Here is a 12,377-nt window from a genome sequence, read left to right as displayed (position 1 = left end):
GATACCCTGTCCCTCTTTGTCTAGGTCTTCACTGCATGCTAACCAGGGGTAAACTAACCCCTACCTTGAGACCACTTTGTCAATATCAGCACACTGCCATCATGTTTGGCATTTGTACTGGCCTTGCATCTGGCTGTAACAAGCAATACAGCTTTCTAGACGTGTATCCTGTGATTCACAGTGCAACAACGCACTACATCGCTCGATGCTCATCGCTGATGACTGTTGTGGGTCATCTTGTCTGCCCACTCTGGGGACTGTGGGAGGAAATGAACTAGGCCCAGGAAATTCATTTCCTGGCAGGACCCACTCTGGCAGGGTGATGCATTGTTATGTGCCGAAGGTATGGAGCCCACTCTCCATAATAATTGGGACTAACAGCTGCTGCTTTTCAGGGAGACAGTGTTTATTTGGCATGCCTCTGCAGACACTGCTTCCAAGAGATGGTGGCAGGTGTTTCAAAGGTGGCATTTAGCCTGCAAAAGATGGAGGCAGTGGCTTACAGTTACAAGCAGAATCACAACAACAGACTGGAATCATGTGGACATGGATGCATGGAATGAGCTGATGCTATTTTGCACCAAGATTCTGGTACCATCCCTGGCCAGGTGGGTGCACATTGATATATGGGCTTCTTACAAGGCATTCTGGAAATGAGTGAAACTGAAGGAACTGCAGGCAGGTAAGCAGTGTGGGATTAAGGATGCTGAGCAGAGGCATATGAAAGTAGACTATTTCCGGTCAGGGGTCAAAGCACAGGTAGATTTCAAGATAGTACACCGGAATGGTTGCCCAGGCACTTGTTGAAGGGAGTGGAAGACCATCATCAATTGCCATGACTGGCTGTGGCTGTACATTTTCACTGGAATCTCATGAGTTAGAAATACACAGGATACGCTATCTCAGTGTCTGCCTTAGGGCTGCTTTTCCATATGGCACAGATAGAGGCATGTGGATGTATGAATGAATAATATGTTATGGGGAAAACCCATTGTTGAACATAAGTTAAGTCTGCAGTGAAGATAAAGCCTTTGTCTAAGAAGGCTTTTAAGTTTCTGATCACTATAGACCAGAGGTGGGCAATCTGCGGCCCATTAGGGTAATCCACTGGCAGGCCGCCAGACAGTTTGTTTCCATTTGCACGGCCGCCCGCAGCTCCCAGTGGCTGCGGTTCGCTGTTCCTGGCCAAAGGGAGCTGCGGGAAGTGGCAGCCAGCACATTCCTGCGGCCTGTACCACAAATGTAAACTGCAGGTGGCCATGCAAATGTAAACAAACTGTCTGCTGGCCTGCCAGCAGATTACCCTGATGGGCTGCATGCGGCTAGTGGGCCACAGGTTGCCCACCACTACTATAGACCAGTGGTTCTCAAAGCCGGTCCGCCACTTGTTCAGGGAAAGCCCCTGCTGGGCCGGGCCGGTTTGTTTACCTTCCGTGTCTGCAGGTTCGGCCGGTCGCGGCTCCCACTGGCCGCGGTTCGCTGCTCCAGGCCAATGTGGGCGGCGGGAAGCAGCGGCCAACACATTCCTCGGCCCACGCCGCTTCCCGCCGCCCCCATTGGCCTGGAGCGATGAACCGCGGCCAGTGGGAGCCGCAATCGGCCGAACCTGCAGACGCGGAAGGTAAACAAACCGGCCCGGCCCGTCAGGGGCTTTCCCTGAACAAGTGGCGGACCGGCTTTGAGAACCACTGCTATAGTCTACTACATTGCTTCATATGCCTTCATATTGTGATGAAGGCTTATGAAGCAAAATCAGAAATTATATCAGTAGTCACATACTAGTTAAAGTATGATTAAACTTGTTGAATTTGCTCATGACCTGGATAATGAGGCAGGTGGCTATGACAGAGGTTCCATCTTAGACTTACCATTTTACCAGAATCCACATCAGACTCAGTTATTACAAACAGAAAACTGTTTGCCAAAGTCTTAGGATCCAAGAGCTCCATATGTGTTACATCCATCAGCCTTCTGATCACTATCCCACAGAGACTATTCCTATGTCCACAGGAAAGGTTCTCAGTGTTAGTACTATATTGGTAGCCACTGGAGTCAGTGGATACTGACCTGTACCATATAATGGGGTATACCCTTTTGTAACCTTGGCTCATGTTATACAAATGGAGAGAAATAGAAAAAATCAATCATTTATCAACACTTCTGTGTCACAGATTTAATACAAATGTAATTTCTGCCTCCATCAGTCTTGAATGATTGTGGACACACCCTTTCTCTGCTTCAGTTTTATGAACATCTTCTGCAATAGTTTCCCTCTTCAATGAGGCCATGGAGGGAATAACCTTCTTCTGAATCTCTAGTAACATATTCCTCACTTCAGCATGGATTGTGATACCCTGCAGCCAGAGTAATCTTTCCACTTGGATCAACTGAAGAGCTGAAAAGAAAATAACTCAGAAGGGCTGTCAATGTGCCATTCTGATCCTGCCACCTCTCAGCAGTTGTTTATTCACAACCAAGGAATGCACAGCCTCTGCTACTGCTGGACAGAATCCATTACACTCAAAGAGTCCCATACAAAGTAAAATGCTGATGTGGGTATTAATCCATTTCCTCCTCTGTCTCGCTTCCCAGGTGCACCAGGCAGCTTTGTATTTAATGAGGAAACATGCGTTCCAAAACCTCTAAATGCCTGCTTCCAATTTTAGTATCTTGTTGTGATGAAGGCATATGAAGCAGAATCAGTTTGTGCAGCTGGATTTGCAAAATGACCAAACTTTCTACAAAAGAAACAGAAGTTGGCATTCTTCTCTGAGTGCTTGTGTTGTTCCCTTCTTGAGTGTCATGCTGATCACAAGGACTGCAGACAAGTCTAGTTGCCAAACTTTACATTAGGATGTTAAGGGAGAATCAGACAGATCTGTACAAGATTTCTCTCTATCTGTATAGAGAGACCTTGAAGAGAGGACATTTTTATTCTTTTGTACTTGTTGCTGATCCCAAGAGGATAACCATAGTCAAATGGAAGATACTGTACAAAAACAATGTTTATATTTACACAAATATTGTATCAGTTACTCTCCAATTAGAGGGCAGTAAGACTATGAAACAAGAAAGCTGTACTGACCTGGGGAAAATGACAGAGCAACCCCCGAGGAGCAGTTTTCTATTCCTAATTATAATTACAATTTAAATGATTGCATATGTATACACTATTACCGAAAGAAAAAAGCATATGTAATTCAGCCTTGAAGTCTGGCTGCAGCCTTCCCCTTTTTCTTTTCTGGGGTATGAGTCCTGGGTTCACCTATAAGGGCACCAGATCCCTCCATGCAAGGAAACCCCTTCTAGTGCAGACAGCACAGAGGTTCTGTCCCTTGTGTAAATATTCTCATACAGAGGAGTGTCAGTGAGAGCACAGAACCATAAAATAGCTATCACAATTCCCAAAGTAACAAAACTGTACCTGGCCATTATTAAATATGGGGCACTCAGGATAAGGGACATTGGAAACCAAGGATCAGGATAATAAAAGACAAAAACAACAATATATAAACTGTATCCCTCCAAATGTTCACAGCCAGTACACACCACCCTGCGCTCTCTCCCAGCACGTGCCTAGGCGAACAGTGAGTTTAGGCACAGTCTTTGCTGGGCGGTGCAGTGCTGAAGTCAGAGAATGGCTTAAAACACAATATCAAAATAAACAAACAAGGGTGTTCTTAAAGTATTCACACTAAGGGTACGTCTACACTATGAGAGTAGTTCGATTTTACTTAAAGCGAATTTGTGGAACCGATATTACAAAGTCAAATGTGTGTATTCACACTAAGGACAGTAATTCAACTTTGTGAGTCCACACTAATGGGGCAAGCATCGACATTGGAAGCAGCACACTATTGGCAGCTATCCCACAGTTCCCGCAGTCCCCGCTGCCCATTGGAATTCTGGGTCGAGCCCCCAATGCCTGCTGGGGCAAAAAATGTGTCGAGGGTGGTTTTGGGTAACTGTCGTCATTCAACCCTCACTCCCGCCCTCCCTCCGTGAAAGCGCCGGCGGGCAATCAGTTCACGCACTTTTCTGGTGATTGACAGCGCGGATGCCACAGCACTGTGAGCATGGAACTCGCTGCGATCATCGCTGCAGTTATGGCCGTTGTCAACACCTAGCACCTTATCATGCACCATTTTCAGAGGCAGATGCTGAGAAATCGGGCAAGGAGGCTACGGCAGCGCGGTGAGGACATTAAGTCTGAGAGGGGCACAGACCTCTCACAAAGCACGGGACCCCGCGCCATGAACATCATGGTGGCAATGGGTCATGTTGATGCTGTGGAACGGCGATTCTGGGCCCGGGAAACAAGCACGGACTGGTGGGACCGCATAGTGCTGCAGGTCTGGGATGAATCACAGTGGCTGCGAAACTTTCGGATGCGTAAGAGAACTTTCCTGGAACTTTGTGAGTTGCTGTCCCCTGCCCTGAAGCACAAGGACACCTGGATGCGAGCAGCCCTGACTGTCCAGAAGCGAGTGGCCATAGCCCTCTGGAAGCTTGCAACGCCAGACAGCTACCGGTCAGTCACGAACCAATTTGGAGTGGGCAAATCTACCGTGGGGGTTGCTGTGATGCAAGTAGCCAACGCAATCGTTGAGCTACTGCTCTCAAAGGTAGTGACCCTGGGAAACGTGCAGGTGATCATAGATGGCTTTGCTGCGATGGGATTCCCAAACTGCGGTGGGGCTATAGATGGAACTCACATCCCTATCCTGGGACTGGACCACCAGGCCAGCGAGTAGATTAACCGAAAGGGCTACTTTTCAATGGTGCTGCAAGCACTGGTGGACCATAGGGGACATTTTACCAACATCAACGTCGGATGGCCGGGCAAGGTTCATGATAATCGCGTTTTCAGGAACTCTGGTCTGTTGAAGGTATTTACTTCCTGGACCACAAAATAACTGTTGGGGATGTGGAGATGCCTATAGTGATCCTTGGTGACCCAGCCTACCTGCTAATGCCCTGGCTCCTGAAGCCCTATACAGGCGCCCTGGGCAGTGAAAAAGAACTCTTCAACTACCGGCTGAGCGAGTGCAGAATGGTGGTGGAGTGTGCTTTTGGACGTCTGAATGGGAGATGGAGAAGCTTACTGACTCACTCTGATCTCAGCGAAACCAATATCCCCATTGTTATTGCAGCTTGCTGTGTGCTCCACAATCTCTGTGAGTGCAAGGGGAAGACGTTTATGGTGGGGTGGGAGGTTGAGGCAAATCGCCTGGCTGCTGATTACGCCCAGCCAGACAGCCGGGCGATTAGAAGAGACCAGCGGGACGTGCTGTGCATCTGGGAAGCTTTGAAAGCTAGGTTCCAGAGTGAGCAGGGTAACCTGTGACTATTAGGTTTGTTTAAACAGAAGCTGAACCTGCCCCCATTTCTTTACCCAGTTAATGTTGACTATCCTCTCCAGTTACCAACCCCTTCCCCCCCTTCCAACACACCTTTAAAAATAAAATAAATGAAACTTTGTTCATTAACACCGTTTTCTTTATTAAGGATTTCATGGTAAAGTGTTGAAACTGGGACGCAGACTGTGGTGGGGAGCGGGTGTAGTGATGGAAAGGACGCTTCTAAACATGAGGAATGACAGGCTCCTGCTCCTAGAGCGGTCCGCAGTGGTGGACTGGTTCTTTCAACGGAGCCTGCCACCCCTCCTTTTTGGGACTCTGTGTGTGGGGGCTATGTGACTTTGTGGCGGGGGAGGGCAGTTACAGATCCCCTGCTGCATGGCTCTGTCATCCAGGCTAAGGACTGCTGCATAAGATCTGTAACTGCCCTCCCCCGCCACAAACTCACATAGCCCCCCGCCACAGAACATGAAAACCACCTCCCAGATTGACCAGGGTGCCTAGTGACTGCAATGTGTGTGTGACCTTCTGCTGAACCTGCCCCCGTGTCTGTACCCTGGTAAAGGTGACTGTCCTCTCCAATTACCAATCCCCTTCCCCCGCTTCAAACACACTCTCCTCTAAAAGAACATGACGGAAACAGTAATTAACAGAAATGTATTTTTTATTAACAACTACACAGTTAGGGGATGAAACTGGGACGGGGGCTTGGGTGAGGTGCTTTTGGAGTGAAGGAAAGGACTTACCAAATCTTTGGGAATGAGAGCCTTCTGCTACTTGAGCAGTCTGCAGGGGTGGAGTGACTGTTTTCATGGCCCCTGCCGCCTCTCCTTCTTGGGACTTTGGGTGAGGGGAGGATGGGACTTTGTGGCGGGGGAGGGCGGTTAGAGATAGAATGCAGCGGGGCTCTGTCCTCCTGCCTCCGGTCCTGCAGAACATCTACAAGGTGCCGGAGCGTGTCCGTTTGCTCCCTCATTAGTCCAAGCAGCGTTTGAGTCGCCTGCTGGTCTTCCTGCCACCACCTGTCCTCCCGTTCGCTATGTGATCGCTGGAATTGCGACATGTTCTCTCTCCACTGGGTCTGCTGTGCCGCCTCAGCTCAGGAGCAGCCCATAAGTTCTGAGAACATCTCGTCCCGTGTCCTTCTCTTTTGTCGCCTGATCTGCGCCAGCCTCTGGGAGGGGGATGCCGGGGTAGCTCGGGAGACACTCGCAGCTGTGGGATGGGAAAAAGGGAGTGAATTCCTCACAAAGATACAGTTTTGCAAACAATGAATATAGTCTTTCTCTGTGAACAAGACCATGCACAGTACCTATCACATGCTCACTCAGTACAAGGTCGAATTTGCGGCCTTCCCATTGAGTGCCTGGGGTCTTGCTGTACAGATCACACAAGCGGGGCCGGACAACAGAATTCGGCTAGCAGGCGGACATGGTAAGCCGTAGACATTTGGCTACTTAAAGCTTAATTTATAGCAGTGCCCTCCTTTCACGTTCCAAGCAATGCTCCTAGCGTTGGCCAGTTACTGCTGCTGGCAATCCGGCCAGCATGAACTCTGCCCCTGTCCCACCCCCCTCGCGGCTGTCCCGGGAAAGATCCCTGCATGCTGCCCCTGTCCCGCCTCCACCGTGTGGCTGTAAACCGCCGGTTACAGTTATGTAAAGGAACAGGCAATCAGTCCCAATACTAACATTCCCCTAATTCAAAGCAGGTCACCATGAGTGATATCACTTTGATGAGGATTTCAGAGACAGAGAAAGACCGCATGCTGTGTGAATGCCAGCAAACACCAGGGCCATATGCCACCATGCTTTGCGAGGCAATGATCCCAGAGTACTTGCTGCTAGCCTGGCGCGGAAAAGTTTCCTACCATGGAGGACGCAATAAGGCCGCTCTCCCCAGGAACCTGATGCAAAGGCTTTCACAATACCTCCAGGAGAGCTTTGTGGAGATGTCCCAGGAGGATTTCTGCTCTATCCCCGGACATATTGACAGAATTTTCCAGTAGCTGCACTGGCAAGGACTAAAACCTAAAGCGCCTAGGGCAAACTAATCATGAAAAACCCATTGTTAAGATACCATTCCTATTCTGTTCAAAATAAATGTTTAAAACACTTACCTACTGATGTTTCCCCTGATTCACGGTCCAGGTTACTGCCTTGGGAGGGTTGGAAGGGGATCTCCGAGAGGGTGATGAAGAGATCCTGGCTGTCGGGGAAATCAGCATTGAAAGCGCTGTCGACTGCCTCATCCTCCTCATCTCCTTCCTCATCTTCCCCATCCGCGAACATCTCCGAGGAAGCGGCCGTCGACAATACCCCATCGTCACGGACTCATCGCCCCACACAGCGATCAGATCCAAGCCTTCCCTATCAGTCCATGCTGGGACCCTCTTTCTATTCTGCGATTGCATGGTCACCTCTCCTGGAGAGCTCTGCATCGTTGCCAGTGCTGCTGAGCTCGCCACGATGTCCAAACAGGAAATGAGATTCAAACTGGCCAGACAGGAAAAGGAATTCAAATTTTCCCAGGGCTTTTCCTGTGTGGCTGGTGGCTGGTCAGAGCATCCGAGCTTGGACTGCTGTCCAGAGCGTCAACAGAGAGGTGCACTGAGGGATAGCTCCCGGAGCTATTAGCGTCGAATTCCATCCACACCTACCCTAATTCGACATGGCCATGTCAAATTTAGCGCTACTCCCCTCGTCGGGGAGGAGTACAGAAATCGATTTAAAGAGACCTCTATGTCAAAATAAATAGCTTCGTTGTGTGGACGGGTGCAGGGTTAATTCGAGTTAACGCTGCTAAATTCGACATAACCTCCTAGTGTAGACCAGGCCTAAGAATCGTAAGAGTGTCTTTGTGGTTCTCTGGTCTGGATTCAAATGTGGAGTTAGGCTGTCTCTTGGTAGCCTAACTATGACTCTCTCCTCAGGCTTCTGGGTTTCTGGTCTCTGCTGAGATGACACTGTCCAATGTCCCAGAAATCCCCAAAGGGCTCATAGTCTTCCTTTGGGTAGGAGTGTGGATAACAGAAGGATTCTCCCTAGCTGTGATGATTCTCTCTCTGCTACACTCCATCTCCAAACAAAAGCCAAAACTGAAAGCAAAACCAAACCCGTTGTCTCTAAGTTCTAGCTTATGCTTGGGTCTGGTTGTGTTGCTAGCAACTTCCATCTCTGCCCTGGAGCCTAAAATAATCTGAGAAGCGGAGTCCTGAGCCTCTATCGCCTTTGCTTCTGGAGTCCAGGGGCTAGTCTCCCTGAGGCTCAGTGTGGTAATACAGGAGCATCTCCTCTAAAGCAGTGCTTCTCAAAGCCGGGCCGCTGCTTGTTCAGGGAAAGCCCCTGGTGGTCCGGGCCAGTTTGTTTACGTGCCGCGTCCGCAGGTTCGGCCAATTGCGGCTCCCACTGGCCGTGGTTCACCGCTCTAGGCCAATGGGGGCTGCAGGAAGCGGCGCAGGCCAAGGGATGTGCTGGCCGCCCTTCCTGCAGCCCCCATTGGCCTGGAGTGGTGAACCGTGGCAAGTGGGAGCCGCAATTGGCCGAACCTGCGGACGCGGCACGTAAACAAACTGGCCCGGACCACCAGGGGCTTTCCCTGAACAAGCAGCGGCCCGGCTTTGAGAAGCACTGCTCTAAAGTGGTTACACATAATTAATCCAGGACGCCTGGTTTCTAGAACCTGAACCACCACTAACTGCTGTGTGTTCTTGGACTAAAATGTTGAAATGTCTACTTATTTTAGGTGCCTCAATTTTTAGGGGCACAGATTGAGATGCTTAGAACCTGATTTTAAGAGATGCTGAGAACTTGTGACTCCCATTAACTTCTGTTCAAGTGCTTTGTGCTAAGTGATTCTGAAAATTGGATTCTAGGTACCTCAAACTGGGACCCTAAATACTGATGTGCTCAGAATTAGTTAGTGGGCACGTTTAAACTTCAGTTGTAGTCTCTTTGCCCCAGTTTCACCATCTGTGAAATGGGCAAAATAATACGTATCTACCTCACTAGGGTGTTGTGAAAATTAATTCATTAATATTTTCAAAGCATTTTGAACTGTTTGGCTGGGCACAGGAAAATTGGCTTGTGAGAGGTTCTGTCTGGGAAACCTAGGCTAGTGGAGAGGAGGCAGGTAGGGAGAAGTAAGGTAGTGTGAAACAGCTCCTTCATAGTGAAGAACAAGCGGGTAGAGCGGGAGAGGGAAAAGTTAACAAGAAAGGCAAGAACCTGATGTGATGAAAGCTTGTATTTTTGATGGGTCATTCAGTTCAGATGGGAGCTTGTTGTCTGCAATGCGTATATTATTCCTTAAACTGATTAAACAGTGTCAAGTCATAGGTTCAAGTATTAGGGAGTAGCCGTGTTAGTCTGTATCTACAAAAAGTCATAGGTTGTTATAACTGCAACATATTTGTCGTATTACAAGTAAGTGACACTTCCTGCAGCCTCAGGATCCAGCTGTGGGCCTTTTCTAGTACATACCCTGTGGGGGTATATTTCCTTGATATAACTCTTACACTCTTTTCTGGCTTTGACTGCATATTGTGCAGAAATATTAAATTTAAAAATGATTTGCCTCTTACAGCATAAGAATCTTGTTCGTGGAAATATTTTCACTAGGACTGTGCACCTGTTCGTGTATTTTGGAAATGGGATCAACAAGCTTGAAAAGCTGCAGAATCCCTGGAGAAAGATTAAGGGTTGCTGTTTTAGGGGGAGCATATGCACCTGTTCTCACTTATTATTATTGGTTCCTTCTTTTGTGTGTGTGTAATAATATTTGCCAAACTGTTATAAAACAGTCACTAACAGCTATTGAAATCAGAGGAGTTGAACAAGTGAGCAACAACAAAATGTCATCCCCTTCTTTTGCCCAGTTTAACATGCAGGGACAAATGGATTTACTTTTCCAATGTCTAACTACTGTTATCAGCAAAATGTACACTAAAGTGGCACCAAGGGTTACATTTCAAAGCTGAGCCTCCCTCTGTGAAGATGAAAATCAGGTAATTAGCAGTATCTTTTATAATTCCAGCCCATCGTTCAGAGGCACAGATCTTCATACTGTAATGAGATCTGCACAAGCCAACTGCTGAGACCTTAATTCCAACTGAGTTCTCCTAACTTGGCTATATTTTAAGTGGTTTACAAATAACAGTAACAAGCAAAGTGGTTGTAAATTAGAACAGAGAAATGGATTGGGCACTTTTCAATTCAGATTTACCTTATTTTGGTGGGTTTTGTGACTCATAATTTTATCAAAAAGACTGTATTTTTAGGTTTACTTATGAGTGGAAAGTGGACATGAAGTAACCTTATTTGCTACTGACCTGGAACAAACACCCCTATATTTTGATTTTGTATGGTGTTTCTTTAGATACTACACAATAAGGACCTGCTTATGCAATGACTTCACTGAAGAAGATCACTGCAGGATCGGGGCCTTAAACACTAACAATTTGATGGCTTATGGAATCGATATTTCATTATTATTTTGCACCGTAAACCAACCTTGGAATATGCTTTTATAGATCATCTCTAAAATGCATCATAGTATTGAAGTTGGTTGGTGGTCGACGTAATCTAGGAAAAGTGGGACTAGAGAGAAATTATATGATACTAAGCAAGTCTCCTATATTTCAGTAGATAGTTATATTTTTCTAACTAGCATTAATTATAACTGAATGCCAATGAGGTCATAAAAATTGTTCCAGTTTACTAGTAAATAAACCGCTGAGTGGATTAACTGCACATCATGTCAAAACATAATGTAAATATAATATTGCTATTGTGCATCATCATAAGTGAAATTCACTCCTGTGCAGAGGCCAGCAATGCATTAGGGGAGTTAGGAAGGGATATAGTAACTCAGATCAGTATCTTTATTAAAGTCCTGACTTTTCATTGAGAGCACGCTAGGGAAATCATAATGTTATGTCATTATGCTCAGTTTAAATTCCCACACATAAAAAATATCTTTAATTTACAGTTGAGTTTGCATAAGTGCATTTTCTAATAAAGCAACATCTAAAACTCCAGGAAGTCAAAGTCACCATTTAAGACAAGATACCCCTCCATACGAGCCCCAAATACCACATCAAGATATCTAAACACTCTCGGACTCTTCGTTCCACAACAAACTCCCCTTCAATTTTAACATATAACCAGCTAAATATAGATATACAGTTTTCCCCAGCACTCAAACACCCAATATGAACATTTGATTAATGTAATTCATTGGAATACTTATACTCTCTCTTAAAGTCTGTGGGCTGAGACTTCAGCTGTGCTGAACTATGCTCCCTATATTGGCTGGTCTGGAAAAGAGGATAAGAGCTTGTTATCTCATGGCCCTATGTTGTTATCTCAGTGAGTGGGGCAGAAACTATGGAAACCTTAATAAAACAAAAAACTTCTCTCTTTGCAGTAAATAGGAGAGGCTCTACAGGGCTGAAAAGGGACATACTTACTGCTTCTGAATATCTTTTGAGTTTTTATGAATATTTGCTGTGGCTTCTTTCCCCTCCCCTCCTTTTTTTTAAAGATACTGTGGTTTCTGAGCAATAAAAGATTTAGTCAAAACATGAGGGACATTAAAGTTGTGACAGAAGATGTCTGCATAAATACTTAGGGCCCCCTGGCAGTCTTATGCAAGCAGACTTCCAATTAAAGACAGTACATATTTGCTTTGCTGGTAATAAAAGCTGCAATCTGGCAAACATGCACACCCAGGACTAACTTAACACTTCTGAGTAGTAGTCTCATTGAAGTCAATGAGATTTCTCACAGGCATAATGGTTTGCAGGAAGGATCATTGCATAGCCACAGAGGGCCAGATCCTCATTGATTTCAATGGGAGTTAAGTGCCTAGATGCCATTGAGGATCTGGGCCAGAGCCTCAATGAAGTTAACAGGGCACCTCACAGGTACAAAGGTCTGATTGTATCTTGAGAGCATTACTAGGTAACTTTTAACATTTCAAGTTTGCAAAACAAAATATGCGTATTGATTGCACTGG

At 46.6% G+C, this 12,377-nt stretch overlaps 1 protein-coding gene across 3 annotated transcripts in view; it reads left to right on the top strand.

Moving 5' to 3' along the window:
• LOC101952433 (putative ferric-chelate reductase 1) overlaps window positions 1-12,377 on the top strand; it is a 59,379-nt gene that overhangs the window by 18,599 nt on the left and 28,403 nt on the right. The gene's annotated exons all lie outside the window — the stretch shown is intronic.

This window comes from Chrysemys picta, chromosome 8, assembly GCF_011386835.1.
Source record: "Chrysemys picta bellii isolate R12L10 chromosome 8, ASM1138683v2, whole genome shotgun sequence".
Classification (NCBI taxonomy): Eukaryota; Metazoa; Chordata; order Testudines; family Emydidae; genus Chrysemys; species Chrysemys picta.
Note: the sequence above shows the minus strand (reverse complement) of the source record. Positions and strands in the feature narration are given on the sequence as shown.